The following is a 20,846-nucleotide window of genomic DNA, read 5'->3' as shown; positions in this document are numbered from 1 at the left end:
TTGGTGAGTGCTAAACTTGCCGGGTGTCTAAATAACTAGCCCGTGATGCCTGGGCTATGTACTTAGAATATTGCAAAATGTGCTTTCACCAAAAAGCTATTTTAAAATCGGACATATCGAGTGCATAGAGGAGGTCTGTATCTATAATTCTTAAAATAATTGTTATGCTTTTTGTGAACGTTTATCGTGAGTAATTTAGTAAAATGTTAGCGAATTCCCCGGAAGTTTGCGGGGGGTATGCTAGTTCTGAACGTCACATGCTAATGTAAAAAGCTGGTTTTTGATATAAATATGAACTTGATTGAACAAAACATGCATGTATTGTATAACATAATGTCCTAGGGTTGTCATCTGATGAAGATCATCAAAGGTTAGTGTTGCATTTAGCTGTCTTCTAGGTTTTTGTGACATTATATGCTAGCTTGAAAAATGGGTGTCTGATTATTTCTGGCTTGGTACTCTGCTGACATAATCTAATGTTTTGCTTTCGTTGTAAAGCCTTTTTGAAATCGGACAGTGTGGTTAGAGTAACGAGAGTCTTGTCTTTAAATAGCTGTAAAATAGTCATATGTTTGAGAAATTGAAGTAATAGGATTTTTAAGGTTTTGAAAATCGCGCCACAGGCTTCAAGTGGCTGTTACGTAGGTGGGACGAATTCGTCCCGCCTAGCCCATAGAGGTTAACGAGAGTCTTGTCTTTAAATAGCTGTAAAATAGTCATATGTTTGAGAAATTGAAGTAATAGGATTTTTAAGGTATTTGAAAATCGCGCCACAGGCTTCAACTGGCTGTTACGTAGGTGGGACGAATTCGTCCCGCCTAGCCCATAGAGGTTAAAATAGCTTTTCGGTGAAAGCACATTTTGCAATATTCTCAGTAGATAGCCCGGCATCACAGGGCTAGCTATTTAGACACCCATCAGGTTTAGCACTCATCAAAGTCAGATTTACTATAAGAAAAATGTTATTACCTTTGTTGTCTTCATCAGAATGCACTCCCAGGACTTCTACTTCAATAACAAATGTTGGTTTGGTCCAAAATAATCCATCGTTATATCCAAACAGCGGCGTTTTGTTCGTGCGTTCTAGACACTATCCTAAAGGCTAAATAAGGGTGACGAGCATGGCGCAATTCGTGACAAAAGAATTCTAAATATTCCATTACCGTACTTCGAAGCATGTCAACCGCTGTTTAAAATCAATTTTTATGCCATTTTTCTCGTAAAAAAGCGATAATATTCCGACCGGGAATCTGCGTTTAGATAAACAGACAAAGGAAAAGAAACCATTCGGTCGAAGCGGGCACGCGCCTAAGCGTAGTACTCTGAGTGGCCACTTGCCAAAAGCGATAAAGTGTTTCAGCCAGAGCCTGCCTCGATATCGTTCAACGTTTTCCCGGGTTCTGAGACCCTATGGAAGACGTAGGAAGTGTCACGTTATTGCACAGATCCTGAGTCTTCAATAAAAAGAGCCAAGATGAAACACTACTTCTCAGACAGGCCACTTCCTGCTTGAAATCTTCTCAGGTTTTGGCCTGCCATAGGAGTTCTGTTATACTCACAGACACCATTCAAACAGTTTTAGAAACTTTAGGGTGTTTTCTATCCAAAGCCAATAATTATATGCATATTCTAGTGACTGGGCAGGAGTAGTAACCAGATTAAATCGGGTACGTTTTTTATCCAGCCGTGTCAATACTGCCCCCTAGCCCTTACAGGTTATAGACAAGACTCTCGTTAATCTAACCACACTGTCCAATTTCAAAAAGGCTTTACAACGAAAGCAAAACATTAGATTATGTCAGCAGAGTACCCAGCCAGAAATAATCAGACACCCATTTTTCAAGCTAGCATATAATGTCACAAAAACCCAGAAGACAGCTAAATGCAGCACTAACCTTTGATGATCTTCATCAGATGACACACCTAGGACATTATGTTATACAATACATGCATGTTTTGTTCAATCAAGTTCATATTTATATCAAAAACCAGCTTTTTACATTAGCATGTGACGTTCAGAACTAGCATACCCCCCGCAAACCTCCGGTGAATTTACTAAATTACTCACGATAAACGTTCACAAAAAACATAACAATTATTTTCAGAATTATAGATACAGAACTCCTTTGTGCAATCGAGGTGTCCGATTTTAAAATAGCTTTTCGGTGAAAGCACATTTTGCAATATTCTGAGTACATAGCCCAGCCATTACGGCTAGCTATTTAGACACCCACCAAGTTTAGCCCTGACCAAACTCCGATATACTATTACAAAAGTTTGATTACCTTTGATGTTCTTCGTCAGAATGCACTCCCAGGACTGCTACTTCAATAACAAATGTTGGTTTGGTCCAAAATAATCCATAGTTATATCCAAACAGCGGCGTTTTGTTCGTGCCGTTCAAGACACTATCCGAAGTGAAATAAGGGTCACGAGCATGGCGCAATTCGTGACAAAAAAATTCTAAATATTCCATTACCGTACTTCGAAGCATGTCAACCGCTGTTTAAAATCCATTTTTATGCCATTTTTCTCGTAAAAAAGCGATAATATTCCGACCGGGAATCTGCGTTTAGGTAAACAGACAAAAGAAAACAAAGCATGGGGTCGACGCGGGCACGCGCCTGAGTCTCACAGTACTGTAACCAGCCACTACCCAAACGCGCTACTTTTGTTCAGCCAGAGCCTGCAAAGCCACGATTCAGCTTTTTGCCGCCTTCTGAGAGCCCATGGGAGCCGTAGGAAGTGTCACGTAACAGCAGAGATCCTCTGTAATGGATAGAGATAATCAAGAAGGGCAAGAAATTGTCAGACAGGCCACTTCCTGCATGGAATCTTCTCAGGTTTTGGCCTGCCATATGAGTTCTGTTATACTCACAGACACCATTCAAACAGTTTTAGAAACTTTAGGGTGTTTTCTATCCAAAGCCAATAATAATATGCATATTCCAGATTAAACCGGGTACGTTTTTTATCCAGCCGTGTCAATACTGCCCCCTAGCCCTAACAGGTTAAAGTGACTATGCATATATGATGAACAGAGAGTAGCAGTAGCGTAAAAAGAGGGGTTGGCGGGTGGCGGGACACAATGCAGATAGCCCGGTTAGCCAATGTGCGGGAGAACTGGTTTGTCGGGCCAATTGAGGTAGTATGTACATGAATGTATAGTTAAAGTGACTATGGATATATGATAAACAGAGAGTAGCAGCAGCGTAAAAGAGGGGTTGGGGGGGCACACAATGCAAATAGTCTGGGTAACCATTTGGTTACCTGTTCAGGAGTCTTATGGCTTGGGGGTAAAAACTGTTGAGAAGCCTTTTTGTCCTAGACTTGGCACTCCGGTACCGAGGCTATCAAAATCTTTTTACCATGTGTAAAACGTTTTATCATTGCACTGTGATACAAAATATAGGGTATCGGTGTGCTTTAGGACCATGCGGATGCCTCAGAGCGGTAGGTTAGGCTGTTTGGAGGTTTCAGAGGACTGGATTTAGGACCACTCGGACACCACAGAGCATGCGGACAGGCTGTGTGAAGGCTAGTGGTGCACGACTCCAGGATTTTTGGAGTCGACTCTTGCTCCTGTGGTTGGAGTCGTAGGAGTCGACTCTTGCAAGACTCCCAAATTACGTTGAAACGGATGCGCACACACATACACAACATCTCATTGTAGCAGAGCCCTACTAGGAAGACTACATTTGCGTTCCAGAGGACTGACATAAGCATGATTTGTATTTATTAGGGATCCCCGTTAGCTGCTGCCAAGGCAACAGCTACTGTTCCTGGGGTCGAAATACATTAAGGCATTTACATCAGAAATAAAACCAAAAATAAATAAAAATGATGCAGCCCATTTGCCTATTTTGTTTTAATATAGAAGGTGATGTGCAGGAACTACAATATTTCAGTGATATTTCTGCTGTGTGCAGCCTTGACGGATCCCATTGGATGATGCAGCACACTATGCTGATAGGTCTATTCTTTTCCATGTCATAGCCCTATTTGGACGTTATTACTAGAGGCCTTGGTTTTGTAATTATTATCCAAGCATATGTGTAATTCAGAGGACGATTCACACAGGACTCATTTTTCCAAATTGCCCCCTATAATTATAATTTTGTTTGAATTTACTTTTATGACGGAAGCCTGGAGGTTTTTATTGTAGGCGTGAAGTTATTTCAACATCATGTCTAGACGATAATAGGCTACACTGATAACTCGTGCTTGGCTGCTAAACGTATAGGTCTTCCCATAATATTTAAATTGATGAAGTGTGATCACAATCATTCTCTTAGTGATCCATCCATAGTATACGTCCTTCCTAATAACAATGCCCCACATCCTGCTGATTTGAACTGCTGAACCGTATTTGCACATGGCTGTGTTAATGGATGAGAAAGTGAACTTGCCATTTCCAAAAAGTTTAGCGGGGATGCTGCTTTGCGATCTATTGCCTAGGACAGGGCTCTCCAACCCTGTTCGTCGAGAGCTACCATCCTGTAGGTTCTCTCCAACCCTAATCTAGCGCATTGGATTCAATAATTAGCTGTTTGATAAACTGAATCAAGTTAGTTACAACTGGGGTAGGAGCGAAAACCTACAGGAAGGTAGCTCTACAGGAACAGGGTTGGAGAGCCCTGACCTAGGACATCAATAGCCAGCCAGGGTTTCCTATAGGCAAAACATTTTATTGGACATTTAGCCCTAATTAAACGGATGCATTTGGCAATGTTCAACTTGAAACCTTACAAAAAAAGATTGCAGTCAGAGTGCATGCAGTATTACTGCAGTATGCTGCAAATACTGCATCCAAAATAAAACTGTTTTTTTCCCCCCTGTCATTTTGCAGTATAACTGTAGACCAAATGCAGTATGCTGCAGTTATTCTGTAATTACTGTGTCCAAAATACCACAGTTGACTGCAGTTACTGCACTTTTACTGCAATTTCAAAACGGCAATCTTTTCTTGTAAGGGAATTCACTGGGATTATGAAGAATAGTTTTGCCATACTTATACTCAATATATACTTTAACATACTTTTAGTGAATTTACAACACAAAGCTAGATACAGATTACCAAGCTATTGCCTATGTGCACGGTTCTGGCTGTCTCTCTGCCTGCCCCGGTCCTCTCTCTCCTTTGCCTGCTCCTCTTTCTCTTTTCTATTAAAACCGCTGGTGTGTAGAATAGTTCAGCCTACTCATTGATAGCCCCTACTTTAGTGAACTTGCGTGAGACATTGCAAGCCAAGAAATTGCGAAATAAACCATTGCGATAGCCTTCATATTTTGATTACCGATGCACGGTTCTGAATGTCTGCCTGGTGGCGGACATGCTTAGCTGTGCCCCTCCCCTCCCCTCCCATCTCTCTCAATTCAATTCAATTCAATTCAAGGGGCTTTATTGGCATGGGAAGCATATGTTAACATTGCCAAAGCAAGTGAAGTAGATAATATACAAAAGTGAAAGCTCTCTCTTTCTTTGCTGTGAAAGATGCAAGAGTTTGTGTTCTCGAAGTAGACTACAGAAAAAAGTGTCCTACTGTCACGTGTGCTCCCTCTCCAGCCTCTAGGTCACCAGGCTGCTCGTTAGGGCGCACACCTGTCACCATCATTACGCGCACCTGCGTGTCGTCAGACTCACCTGGATTCCATCCCTTCCCTATATGTATCACTCCCTTTGGGCCCTTCCACAGGCGTCATTGTTTCTGTGTCATGTCTGTGTGTTGTTCGTGGTTTCTTGTTTTGCATTATGTTACGTTTGTTTTGTGTTTGTGTTTTGATGAATAATATTCGATGACGACATTTCTCTAAAACAGGTCTTCTAGCCATCGTTCACCACCAGAACAGTAGGCTAAGTTATGAGGGGGACAGCAACCAAATTATTAGGGTGAGGCACAACAGCTTACTACACAACATACACTTAGTATTACTTTCTTAGCTACAGTATACAAATCTCCCTGGCATATTACATAATTTATGAAGCAGAATACAATACATTTTTGGACTCACCTTTTTGTGCTGTGCCTCCTTGAACAGGAAGGTGGCACGGCAGTCCTTCTTGTGGGCAAATTTTGTCATTAAAGTCTGGCATCGTCTGGATTTATGGTGCCTTCAAGGCAACTGGGAACTCTGTGTCACGACTTCCGCCGAAGTCGGTTCCTCTCCTTGTTCAGGCGGCCCTCGGCGGTCGACGTCGCAGGTCTTCTAGCCATCGCATATCCACTTTTCATTTTCCATTGGTTTTGTCTTTGTTTCCCACACACCTGGTTGTCATTTCCCAATTACTGGTTATGTATTTTACATGTAGTTTCCCCCATGTCTTTGTGTGTGATTGTTTGTTGTTCAGGTCGGTACGTTTCCGGCTGTTTTTTTCCGGGTGCTGTTTTCACCCATGCTTTGTGGCAACCGTTATTGTTTGCACATTGGTATTGTTACTTTGTGCTATTTCTTAAGTAAAGTGCATTGTTCACTCATCTCTGCTCTCCTGCGCCTGACTTCATGCACCAGCTACACCCACTGCCTGACAGAATCAGCAGGAGCAGGTACCCCTGTTATTGGTGTCGAGGAGCGCATCCAGGAGCAAGCGGTGATGCTCCATCATCTCGGCGCCACCATGGACCGCGTCCTACAGACTATGGATCGCTGGGAAAGAAAGGGAGGTCCTTCAGCGCCTCCGCCAGCTCAACCATGGTCTCCACTACTCGCCCCTCTTTCACCCGGTCCCAGTGGGATTCGTCTTGCCCTCCCTAGGAAATATGATGGGACGGCTGCACAATGTCAGGGTTTCCTATTACAACTGGAGCTCTACTTAGCAACTGTCCACCCGGCGCATTCGGACCGAGAGAGGGTGTCCGCCCTCATCTCATGCCTCTCAAGGAAAGCCCTGGAGTGGGCCAACGCCGTGTTGGGAGAAGGAGATGGGGCGCTGGACCACTTTGAAGATTTCACCCGATGCTTCTTCGACCACCCGCCTGACGGTAGAATGTCTCGTGCATCTGAGGCAGGGGACAAGGAGCGCCCAGGAGTTCGCTCTGGACTTCCAGACCCTGGGATGGAACGACAGGGCCCTGATCGACCACTATCGTTGCAGTTTGCGCGAGGACATCCGTCGGGAGTTGGCCTGCAGGGACACCACCCTCACTTTCGACCAACTGGTGGACCTGTCCATTCGGTTGGATAACCTGCTGGCTACCCGCGGACATCCAGATCGGGGTCTGTCAGTTCCATCCCCCAGCACCACTGCTCCGACGCCCATGGAGCTGGGAAGTGCTGCGCTTAGGGAGACCGGAGGAGGTTCTGGGGAGGTTCCTCTGGGAGTTGAGGCAGCAGGCAGGGCACTCTCGCGTCACCCCAGGTGAGCCTGCACCATGCTCACCCAGAGCTCTCTGTTGCCCACATGTGTTTGAAAATTACTTTTCCTGAGTTTTCCCCGCATTCCCAGCATAAGGCGATCGTTGATTCAGGCGCAGCTGGGAATTTCATTGACAGATCATTTGCCCATAAATTAGGGATCCCCATTGTTCCAGTGGATATGCCCTTATCAGTTCACGCCCTAGACAGTCGACCATTAGGGTCCGGGTTGATTAGGGAGGTCACCGCGTCCCTGGGCATGGTGACACAGGAGGGTCATAAGGAGAGAATCAGTCTCTTCCTTATTGATTCTCCTGCGTTTCCTGTGGTGATAGGCCTACCCTGGTTAGTCTGTCATGATCCCACTGTTTCGTGGCAACGGAGGGCTCTCACGGGGTGGTCACGAGAGTACTCGGGGAGGTGTTTAGGGGTTTTCGTTGGTGCTACTACGTTGGAAAGTCCAGACCAGGTCTCCACCGTGCGCATTCCCCCTGAATATGCCGATTTGGCTCTCGCCTTCTGTAAGAAGAAGGAGTCTCAATTACCACCCCATCGACAGTGGGATTGTGTGATAAATCTCCTGGTAGACGCTGCACTTCCCAGGAGTCACATGTATTGCTTGTCACAAGCGGAGACGGCGGCCATGGAGACATATGTCTCCGAATCCCTGCGTCAGGGGTACATTCGGTCTTCCACTTCACCCGCCTCCTCGAGTTTCTTTTTTGTGAAGAAGGAGGGAGGTCTGCGCCCGTGTATTGACTATCGAGGTCTAAATCAAATCACGGTGAGGTACAGTTACCCGCTACCTCTTATCGCCACAGCGATTGAGTGAATGCACGGGGCGCGCTTCTTCACTAAACTGGATCTCAGGAGTGCGTACAACCTGGTGCATATCCAGGAGGGACACGAGTGGAAGACGGCGTTCAGTACCACCTCAGGGCATTATGAGTACCTCGTTATTCCGTACGGGTTGATGAATGCTCCATCAGTTTTCCAAGCCTTTGTAGACGAGATTTTCAGGGACCTGCACGGGCAGGGTGTAGTGGTGTATATTGATGACATTCTGATATACTCCGCTGCACGCGCTGAGCATGTGTCCCTGGTGCGCAGGGTGCTTGGACGATTCTTGGAGCATGACCTGTACATCAAGGCTGAGAAATGCCTGTTCTTTCAGCAGGCCGTCTTCTTCCTAGGGTACCGCATTTCCACCTCAGGGGTGGAGATGTAGAGTGACCGCATTTCAGCCGTGCGTAATTGGCCGACTCCCACCACGGTAAAGGAGGTGCAGTGGTTTTTAGGGTTTGCCAATTACTACCGGAGGTTTATCTGGGGTTTTGGCCAGGTGGCAGCTCCCATTACCTCACTGCTGAAGGGGGGTCCTGTACGTTTGCAGTGGTCGGCTGAGGCGGACAGGGCTTTTGGTCACCTGAGGGCTCTGTTTACCTCGGCTCCCGTGCTGGCCCATCCGGATCCTTGTTTGGTGTTCATAGTGGAGGTGGACGCATCCGAGGCTGGGATAGGGGCCGTGCTCTCTCAGCGCTCGGGCACGCCACCGAAGCTCCGTCCATGTGCTTTCTTCTTGAAGAAACTCGGCGGAGCGGAACTATGATGTGGGGGACCGGAAGTTGTTGGCTGTGGTTAACCCGTTGGGGATAGGGGGCAGTATTTGCACGGCTGGATAAAAAACGTACCCGATTTAATCTGGTTACTACACCTGCCCAGTAACTAGAATATGCATATAATTATTGGCTTTGGATAGAAAACACCCTAAAGTTTCTAAAACTGTTTGAATGGTGTCTGTGAGTATAACAGAACTCCTATGGTAGGCCAAAACCTGAGAAGATTTCAAGCAGGAAGTGGCCTATCTGAGAAGTAGTGTTTCATCTTGGCTCTTTTTATTGAAGACTCAGGATCTGTGCAATAACGTGACACTTCATACGTCTTCCATAGGGTCTCAGAGCCCGGGAAAACGTTGAACGATATCGAGGCAGGCTCTGGCTGAAACACTTTATCGCTTTTGGCAAGTGGCCACTCAGAGTACTATGGGCTTAGGCGCGTGCCCGCTTCGACCGAATGGTTTCTTTTCCTTTGTCTGTTTATCTAAAGGCAGATTCCCGGTCGGAATATTATCGCTTTTTTATGAGAAAAATGGCATAAAAATTGATTTTAAATAGCGGTTGACATGCTTCGAAGTACGGTAATGGAATATTTAAAATTCTTTTGTCACGAATTGCGCCATGCTCGTCAGCCTTATTTAGCCTTTAGGATAGTGTCTAGAACGCACGAACAAAACGCCGCTGTTTGGATATAACGATGGATTATTTTGGACCAAACCAACATTTGTTATTGAAGTAGAAGTCCTGGGAGTGCATTCTGACGAAGACAACAAAGGTAAGAACATTTTTCTTATAGTAAATCTGACTTTGATGAGTGCTAAACCTGCTGGGTGTCTAAATAGCTAGCCCTGTGATGCCGGGCTATCTACTGAGAATATTGCAAAATGTGCTTTCACCGAAAAGCTATTTTAAAATCGGACATATCGAGTGCATAGAGGAGTTCTGTATCTATAATTCTTAAAATAATTGTTATGCTTTTTGTGAACGTTTATCGTGAGTAATTTAGTAAATTCACCGGCAGTGTTCGGTGGGAATGCTAGTCACATGCTAGTCACATGCTAATGTAAAAAGCTGGTTTTTGATATAAATATGAACTTGATTGAACAAAACATGCATGTATTGTATAACATAATGTCCTAGGGTTGTCATCTGATGAAGATCATCAAAGGTTAGTACTACATTTAGCTGTGGTTCGGGTTTATGTGACATTATATGCTAGCTTGAAAAATGGGTGTCTGATTATTTCTGGCTGGGTAGTCTGCTGACATAATCTAATGTTTTGCTTTCGTTGTAAAGCCTTTTTGAAATAGGACAGTGTGGTTAGATTAACGAGAGTCTTATCTTTAAAATGGTGTAAAATAGTCATATTTTTGAAAAATTGAAGTAATAGCATATCTAAGGATTTGAATAACGCGCCACAGGATTCAACTGGCTGTTGAGTAGGTGGGACGCTAGCCCATAGAGGTTAAAGCCTTGAAGGCATGGAGACATTGGCTTGAGGGAGCTAAACACCATTTTCTCATCTGGACTGACCACCGTAACCTGGAGTACATCCGGGCAGTGAGGAGACTGAATCCTCGTCAGGCAAGGTGGGCAATGTTTTTTACCCGTTTTGTGTTTACCCTGTCCAACAGACCAGGTTCCCAAAATGTGAAGGCAGACGCACTGCCCCAGCTGTATGACACAGAGGAGCGGCTCATGGATCATACTCCCGGCCTCCTGCCTGGTAGTGCCGGTCGTGTGGGAGCAGGGACGCGGACATTGAGCAGGCGTTACGTACAGAGCCCGCTCCCTTCCAGTGTCAAGCTGGGCATCTGTACGTTCCGTCTGCTGTCTGCGACCGGCTGATCTATTGGGCCCACATGTCACCCTCCTCTGGTCATCATAGTATCAGTCGGACGGTGTGCTGTCTTAGTGGGAAGTACTGGTGGCCCACTTTGGCTAAGGACGTGAGGGTTTATGTTCCCTCCTGCTCAGTGTGTGCCCAGTGCAAGGCTCCTAGGCACCTGCCCAGAGGTAAGTTACAACCCTTACCTGTTCCACAACGGCGTGGTCACACCTGTCGGTGGATTTCCTGACCGATCTTCTTTCCTCACAGGGTAACACCACAATCCTGGTCGTTGTGGATTGTTTTTCTAAGTCCTGTCATCTCCTCCCTCTGCCCGGTCTCCCTCCGGCCCTACAGACTGTGGAGGCCTTGTTTACACACGTCTTCCGGCACTACGGGGTGCCTGAGGACATAGTGCCTGATCAGGGTCCCCAGTTCACGTCGAGGACCTGGAGGGCGTTCATGGGTACGTCTGGGGGTCTCGGTCAGCCTTACCTCGGGTTTTCACTAAGAGAGTAATGGGCAGGATGTGGGTAGGTTTCTAAGGTCTTATTGCCAGGACCGGCGGGGGAGTGGGCAGAGTTCGTGCCCTGGGAAGAGATGGCACAGAACTCACTCCACCAGTCCTCCACTAACCTATCCCCCTTCCAGTGCGTATTGGGGTACCAGCCGGTAATGGCACCTTGGCATCAGAGCCAGATCGAGGCTCCTGCGGTGGACGACTGGTTCCGGCGCGCGGAGGAGACATGGGACACCGCTCATGTTCACCTTCAGCAGGCCGTGCTGCGCCAGAAATCCAGCGCAGACCGTCACCGCAGTGAGGCCCGGGTGTTCGTACAGGGGGACCGGGTCTGGCTCTCGACCAGAAACCTGCCCCTCCGCCTGCCCTGTCGGAAGCTGGGTCCGCGGTTTGTGGGGCCATTTAAAGTACTGAGGAGACTAAACGAGGTATGTTACAGGTTACAGCTTCCCCCCGATTACCGTATTAACCCCTCGTTCAATGTGTCTCTCCTCAGGCCGGTGGTGGCTGGTCCGCTCCAGGAGTCTGAGGTGCAGGAGGTTCCTCCGCTCCCTCTGGACATCAAGGGGGCCCCGGCGTATTCAGTTCGATCTATACTGGACTCGAGGCGTCGGGCAAGGGGCCTTCAGTACCTCGTGGAGTGGGAGGGGTACGGTCTGGAGGAGAGACGCTGGGTTCTGCTGGAGGACGTGTTCGACCCTTCTATGCTGCGGGAGTTCCACCGTCTGTTTCCCCGATGTCTTTGTGTGTGATTGTTTGTTGTTCAGGTCGGTATGTTTCCGGCTGTTTTTTTCCAGGTGCTGTTTTCACTCGTGCTTTGTGGTAACCGTTATTGTTTGTACATTGGTATTGTTACTTTGTGCTATTTCTTAAGTAAAGTGCGTTGTTCACTCATCTCTGCTCTCCTGCACCTGACTTCATGCACCAGCTACACCCATCACCTGACACTCTGAAAAAAAAACAAGCTCAAATCATGACGTCAGTGATCTCTAGAAATAGGGCCAAGTTACCGACTTGGAATTCCGAGTCAGATGACCATTCAAAACGTATTTTCCCAGTCGGAGCGCATTTTTATCAGAGTTCCCAGTTGTCTCAAATTCACTGAAATCTGAGATTTCCCAGTTCAGAGTTTCCAGTTGTTTTGAACGCGGCAGAAGTCATGCTGGATTGACAGCATGGCCAATGTATTCAACCTTTTCTGGCTTATGGTGTTGCATGTTAATGTTTATCCTTTTAAGCTTGAAAAAGCGACCATTAAACTTAGACTTGTAGATCACACCTTATCCACTGAATAGCAGGCTAGTGATTGCTTTGCAAAGCTTGCAGTTAGCCACTGATTCCTTCCAAACCACTCGTTGTTGATTTTGCAATTTCCAACTAGTTGTGTAATGTTTTTGTCCAATGGGCAATAAGGACCGGTATGTTTTATCTTCATATGACAAGGATTAAAAAGGATTTGCCAGTACAGTGGCTTGCGAAAATATTCAACCCCCTTGGCATTTTTCCTATTTTGTTGCCTTACACCCTGGAGTTAAAATGGATTTTGGGGGAGTTTGTATCATTTAATTTACACAACATGCCTACCACTTTGAAGATGCTAAATATTTTTTACTGTGAAACAAACAAGAAATAAGACAAAATAGAAAACTTGCATAACTATTCACCCCCCAAAGTCAATACTTTGTAGAGCCACCTTTTGCAGCAATTACAGCTGCAAGTCTCTTGGGGTATGTCTTGGCATATTTAGCTACTGCGATTTTTGCCCATTCTTCAAGGCAAAACTGCTCCAGTTTCTTCAAGTTGGATGGGTTCCACTGATGTACAGCAATCTAAGTCCTACCACAGATTCTCAATTGGATTTATGTCTGGGCTTTGACTAGTCCATTCCAAGACATTTAAATGTTTCCCCTTAAACCACCCAAGTGTTGCTTTAGCAGTATGCTTAGGGTCGTTGTCCTGCTGGAAGGTGAACCTCCGCCCAGTCTCAAATCTCTGGAAGACTGAAACAGGTTTCCCTCAAGAATTTCCCTGTATTTAGCACCATCCATCATTCCTTCAATTCTGTCCGGTTTCCCAGTCCCTGCCGATGAAAAACATCCCCACAGCATGATGCTGCCAGCACCATGCTTCACTGTGGAGATGGTGTTCTCGGGGTGATGAGAGGTGTTGGCTTTGCTCCAGACAAAGTGTTTTCCTTGATGGCCAAAAAGCTACATTTTAGTCTTATCTGACCAGAGTACCTTCTTCCATATGTTTGGGGACCACGTGCCTTTTGGCGAACACCAAACGTGTTTGCTTATTTTTTCTTGCCACTCTTCCATAAATCCCAGCTCTGTGGAGTGTACGGCTTAAAGTGGTCCTATGGACAGATACTCCAATCTCCGCTGTGGAGCTTTGCAGCTCCTTCAGGGTTATCTTTGGTCTCTTTGTTGCCTCTCTGATTAATCCTCTACTTGCCTGGTCCGTGCATTTTGGTGGGCGGCCCTCTCTTGGCAGGTTTGTTGTGGTGCCATATTCTTTCCATTTTTTATGGATTTATTGGTGCTCCGTGGTATGTTCAAAGTTTCAGATATTTTTTTATAACCCAACCCTGATCTGTACTTCTCCACAACTTTGTCTCTGACCTGTTTGGAGAGCTCCTTGGTCTTCATGGTGCCGCTTGCTTAGTGGTGTTGCAGACTCTGGGGCCTTTCAGAACAGGTCATGAGATCATGTGACACTTAGATTGCACACTTTATTTAACTAATTATATTACTTCTGAAGGTAATTTGTTGGGCCAGATCTTATTTAGGGGCTTTATAGCAAAGAGGGTGAATAAATATGAACTCAGCACTTTGCCGGGGTTTTTTTTAAATCATTATTTTAAACAAGTAATTTTTTTCATTTCACTTCACCAATTTTGACTATTTTGTGCATGTCCATTACATGAAATCAAAAAAAATCTATTTAAATTACAGGTTGTAATTCAACAAAATAGGAAAAACGCCAAGGGGGATGAATACTTTTGCAAGGCACTGTAGATTGTCAACTTGATTCATGGTGATGACTGCTTGTCTAGCTAAGATTTTGAACGTATGATGTTGACATAATCATTTTATCTGTGGCCAATGACCTTGAGCCTTCTTGGATAGGCACTTCTAATGTAAATTTATGGCAGCACCCAATGGGCTTGAATTTCCGAGCTCTCCCCGTTGATTTTGGGGTGACGTACTGAGCCCTGAACACTGAGCCAAACTGAGCTATGCTGAAACACCTGCCTTTTGGAGCTGCCTTACTCAAGAAAGCAAAAAAGAGGCCATATTTGTATATGTCTATATTAAATCAATGATTATTTAAAAAAAATTGCAAACTGATATGCGACATGGATTAATGCCAAAAATAAAATGCAAAACAGGCAACAAATGTATTTTATATTTTAGCTAAACAGGTGGGGGTCAAAACAGGTGGCCACTCGACCCTGTTGCCTTATTTCATGACTAAACATGGGATCTGTCTGTCCCCCCACATTTTGGATGGCGTGAAACCTACTTGGTGAAACCGGAGGTGATGGTACTGGGGTGGGGGCGATTAGTGAAATGCACAGGCTGTTCCTAGAAGAATCTAAGAGGGAGCCAGAAAAGTCAAGTGAGTGTGGGTTCAACTGACGATCAAGCATTAGGGAGCTGAGGTAATCACATATAACATCCAAATGGGGGGCAGTGCACATTTGAGAGGCAGCAGTCCAAAATGGGGTGAGAAAAGACACCTCCTTGACCTCAGGAGACTTTCCAGAGATTTTAAGGGTTGGGATCCATTACAAAACAATAACTCAATGCAACAGTGGCCTTTTCAGGCCTTAGGTTGTAGTTTGTATGAACGTGTAATACTTCTTCTGTAGCTTGAAAGGGCTAGCATTTCACTTAGAATGCAGCAATATGTTTTTCAGCCCTTAATGGAGATTCAAACTATTCTTACACTCTATGCCTATGCATCCATTTTTCATTAAATTTCAATGTCTTTAAAAGGACTTCTTTGAAAACTAGATCTATTATGTATTTTTCATCCAACTTATTAAAATATACTAGGAAATAAATGAAAGAAAATCAAACAAAAACTGGGGCTTTATCTCATAGAGGAAATAGATAAAACAGAAGAAAATAAACTGCCATAAACAATCATATCCCAAGGCCAATGTTTGTTTATTTTTTTAACTGTCAGTCTCATTCTGCAAAATGCATCATTTTGGTTAATAGAACAATACAATGAATAAACTGACCAGGTGAAAGCTATGGTCCTTTCTCAGTGGCAACCTGTCATCCAGGACCCATATTTCCACGGCTATATTCATGTATACAGTGGATAAACAGTGCCTTCGGAAAGTATTCAGACACTGACCTTTTCCACATTTTGTTATGTTACAGCCTTATTCTAAAATGGATAACATTTTCAGAAATCATTCAGAAATCTACACACAATACCCCATAATGACAAAGCAAAAACAGTTTTCTTTACATTTTACAATTTTATAAAATATGAAAACGGATATACCTTATTTAAATAAGTATACAGACCCTTAGCGATGAGACTCAAAAATGAGCTCATGGGCATCCTGTTTCCATTGATCATCCTTGAGATGTTTCTACAAGTTGATTGGAGTCCACCTGTGGTAAATTCAATTGATTGGACATGATTTGGAAAGGCACACACCTGTCTATATAAGGTCCCATTTTTGACAGTTCATGTCAGAGCCAAAATCAAGCCATGAGGTCGAAGGAATTGAGTGCCGAGACAGGATTGTGTCGTGGCACATATCTGGGAAAGGGTACCAAAAAATGTACGCAGCATTGAAGGTCCCCAAGAACACAGTGGACTCCATCATTCTTAAATGGAAGAAGTTTGAAACCACCAAGACTCTTCCTAGAGCTGGCTGCCCGGCCAAACTGACCAAACTGACCAAGAACCCAATGGTCACTCTGACAGAGCTCCAGAGTTCCTCTGTGGAGATGGGAGAACCTTCCAGAAGGACAACCATCTCTGCAGCACTCCACCAATCAGGCTTTTATGGTAGAGTGGCCAGATGGAAGCCACTCCTCAGTTAAAGGCACATGACAGCCCCCTTGGAGTTCACCAAAAGGCACCTAAAGACTCTCAGACCATGAGAAACCAAATTCTCTGGTCTGATGAAACCAAGATTGAACTCTTTGGCTTGAATACCAAGCGTCACGTCTGGAGGAAGCCTGGCACTATCCCAACGTTGAAGCATGGTGGTGGCAGCATCATGCTGTGGGGATGTTTTTCAGCAGCAGGGACTAGGAGACTAGTCAGAATCGAGGCAAAGATGAATGGAGCAAAGTACAGAGAGATCCTTGATGAAAACCTGCTCCAGAGCACACAGGACCTCAAACTGGGGCGAAGGTTCAACTTCCAACAGGACAACCACCCTAAGCACACAGCCAATACAATGCAGGAGTGACTTCGGGACAAGTCTCTGAATGTCCTTGAGTGGCCCATCCAGAGCCTGGACTTGAACTTTTCGATCATCTCTGGAGAGACCTGAAAATAGATGTGCAACGACAATCCTCATCCAACCTGACAGAGCTTGAGAGGATCTGCAGAGAAGAATGGGAGAAACTCCCTAAATACAGATGCGCCAAGCTTGTAGCGTCATACCCAAGAAGACTCGAGGCTGTCATCTCTGCCAAAGGTGCTTCAACAAAGTACTGAGTAAAGGGTCTGAATACTTATGCTATTTTTTATGTGCACCAAAAAATAAAAAACTGTTTTTGCTTTGTCATTATGGGGTATTGTGTGTAGATTGATGAGAGAGAAAAAAACAATTTAATACATTTTAGAATAAGGCTGTAACATAGCAAAATGTGGAAAAGGTGAAGGGGTCTGAATACTTGTTGAATGCACTGCATTTTCATAATGCTATGATCTTGTGAAGGCTGGCTGAATTTTGGCAGAGTATGTTCTTTTATCTCAGCATGTCTACAGATTCTCCCTGTTTTTGTTTGCTTGGAAATGTTGATACTGTTAACAGAAAACTCTGTAACCTAGCATTTCTAGCGGCTAAGAAATGCATTGCCGTTAATTGGAAGGTTGGTTATCCTCTCACAATGTCACAATGGATGGCAGAAATGTTATGTATCACTCAATCTGATTTATTACAAGGGTATACCTTGCAACTTTTACAAGGTCTGGGTTCCTTATATTGAATAGCCTACTGTATGACAAAAGGGGTCTGTATTGAAAACATTAGATTTTTTTAGTCGAGCAGTCACAAACATATATATTTTTTCATGGCACATGAGACACCTGTGTGATTTGTGCCTGTCTCAGTGGACTTGTCCATTGAGGATGCCACAGGGATCCACGTTCCAAGATTATGGGGATTGTGGCTCAGATGCACAAGGCACGTCTCTCTCCAACTCTCTCCAAAATGCGCTCTCTCCCTCCATTTCATGGGTATTCATTGTTTCATAACTTCTTATGGCTCAAATCCCGTTAACGGGATCGATTTGACAACATCCGATGAAATGGCAGAGCGCCAAATTCAAAATAAATTATTACAAATATTTAACTTTCATACATTCACAAGTGCAATACACCAAATTAAAGCTGAACGTCTTGTTAATCTAGCCACCGTGTCAGATTTCAAAAAGGCTTTACGGCGAAAGCAAACCATGCTATTATCTGAGGATAGCACCCCATCAAACAAACACAGACAATCATATATCATCCCGCCAGGCGCAACACAAAAGTCAGAAATAACGATTTAATTCATGCCTTACCTTTGAAGAACTTATTCTGTTGGCACTCCAATATGTCCCATAAACATCACAAATGGTCCTTTTGTTCGATTAACTCTGTCGTTATATCTCCAAAATGTCCATTTATTTGGCGCGTTTGATTGAAATAAACACAGGTTCCAACTCGTGCACCATGACTACAAAATATCTTATAAATTACCTGTAATCTTAATCCAAACATTTCAAACAACTTTCCTAATACAACTTTAGGTATTTTTTTACGTGAATAATCAATAAAATTTAAGACGGGATAAACTGTGTTCAATACCGGAGGAAAACAAAGAAAGCGCATTCCAGGTCGCGCGCATCAAAACATTAGAGAGCCCTAGGCTGGACCCTCGTTCTGGACAGCTGTACTTCTTCATTTCTCTAAAGAAAAACATCAACCAATTTCTAAAGACTGTTGACATCTAGTGGAAGCTATAGGAACTGCAAGCATATTTCTATTAAAACGGGCTTACCATAGAAAACAATGGAAAACAGATTTTTCTCTGGATGGATTGTGCTCGGGGTTTCGCCTGCCAAATCAGTTCTGTTATACTCACAGACATTATTGAAACAGTTTTAGAAACTTTAGATTGTTTTCTATCCAAATCTACCAATTATTTGCATATCCTAGGTTCTGGGCCTGAGTAGCAGGCAGTTTACTTTGGGCACACTTTTCATCCAGACGTGAAAATTGCACCCCCAAGCCTAGAGAAGATAACTTCATTGTGTGCATTGTTTGCTGTGTCTATCAATTCCCCATTACATACATCACCAGTAGTAGCCTATTTACTGTTCATTTCCATAATTTCTAATCTGCAATTTTTGTTTGGTTATGGTAATTTCTGTTAATGCATTCAACATATTATTATTATTATTATTATTAGTCATTTATCATTCATTCTCATTGTCGGAGTGGACATGTGTTTTGCAGAACTCACAACCTATACTACACTTGTGAGGAACAAGTTTTTGTTTATTTTATTACATTTACGAGTTTTATCAATTTATTCATCGTCTTTTGTTTGAAATGCTCCTGTCAATGTTGAGTAAGGACATGCACCTGATTACGCATATAGAGGAGCACTAGTTTACCTGGCCTGTGCGCAATTGTAGGCCTATAAATGTGACCCGTTTCAGGAAACTAGGCCTATGTCGCCATCTGAACGGAAACCTTTTTTTTATTATCAAAATACGTTTTTGGAGCAGAAATGCCTTCTCAAACATGTGAACTTTCATGTGCCTTTAATAACAAACTTGTATGCCATCTGTAAATGAGAATACAATTGTTAAATTACGAGCCTAGTTAGTTTAGCCACAGAAAAAGGCAGGAACCTTCCCACTAGCCATGATTGGCTGAGATAATGAGTGGGCTGGACATGCCGAGAGATGAGTTTGGATTGGTCTGCCATATAGCACGCTTCTGTCTATCTGAGCTTGTCAGTATGTCTAGGTAATCCTCTCTAACATGGCTTTCTTTTTATGTATTGCATAGTAAAACTGCATAAGCCTAATGTCAAGTTAAAGTGTACTGTTAGCTTGCTAATGTTATGGAGAAATGGAGATTGAGAAAACAACTGTCTTCGGATTACATCTTCAAACTAAGGGCAATCATGGCATTCGGCAGGAGACGCGTCTATCGATGATGTATATGGGTTATTCTAGCTAGCTACATTTTCAGATATTACACGTTTTTTAATTTTGACAGAAAGTGGTTTCATTTCAAGTTAAAGTGTACTGTTAGCTAGCTAACGTCAGCTGGCTGGCTCGCTAGCTAACGTTACGTGTATGATATTATTATTCGTATCTCAGACCCATTTGCTTGACTAGTTATAGCCTAATGTTAGCTAGCTAGCATTGAACTTGTTTGGTTAGCTACCTGCAGATTCATGCAGGGTAGTAACGTCATGAGTTGGTATTATGGTTCGGGGGTGGCAGGTAACCTATTGGTTAGAGCATTGGACTAGTAACCGAAAGGTTGCAAGATCGAATCCCCGAGCTAACAAGGTAAAAATCTGTTGTTCTGCCCCTGAACAAGGCAGTTTAACTCACTGTTCCTAGGCCGTCATTGAAAATAAGAATTTGTTCTTAACTGACTTGCCTAGTTCAATAAAGGTAAAATAAATAAACTGTTTAGCTAGCTAGCTACATAGCTTAACAAAATATTCCACTACACAAGTATACATTTGAATAGAATGTCACTGCAACAACTGTTGATAGACGTATTAGCGGGTAAATTCCCGCTGGCTATCAACTCCGATTTCAGACCATGGGTAAGATAGTCTAGCTAGCTACATTTTCAGATATTACACATTTATAATTTTGACAAAGTGGTTTCATTTCAAGTTAAAGTGTACTGTTAGCTAGCTGGCTCACTAGCTAATGTTACGTGTATGATATTATTATTCGTATCTCAGACCCATTTGCTTGACTAGTTATAGCCTAATGTTAGCTAGCTAACATTGAACCTGGTTGGTTAGCTACCTACAGATTCATGCAGGGTAGTAACGTCATGATTTGGGACTATGGTTCAATGTTTACCAACCTAGTTAGCTAGCTACATGTGTTATCAAAAGACTCTCATCTGAGTGTGCCAGATTGCAGAATAACTGATGCATTTACGAACACTCAACACCCGTTGAATATGGCCGGTGTCAGTAAACATTGGCAAAAAAAGCATAATTAAATTGTTGCCAGCAGCACATTTACAGTCACCAACGCTCTGGATAACATGAAAACAGCCTAACCAGCTC

This window comes from Salmo salar, chromosome ssa14 (genome assembly GCF_905237065.1).
Source record: "Salmo salar chromosome ssa14, Ssal_v3.1, whole genome shotgun sequence".
NCBI lineage: Eukaryota > Metazoa > Chordata > Actinopteri > Salmoniformes > Salmonidae > Salmo > Salmo salar.
The sequence above is the reverse complement of the archived record's forward strand: the minus strand, read 5'-3'. Positions refer to the sequence as shown.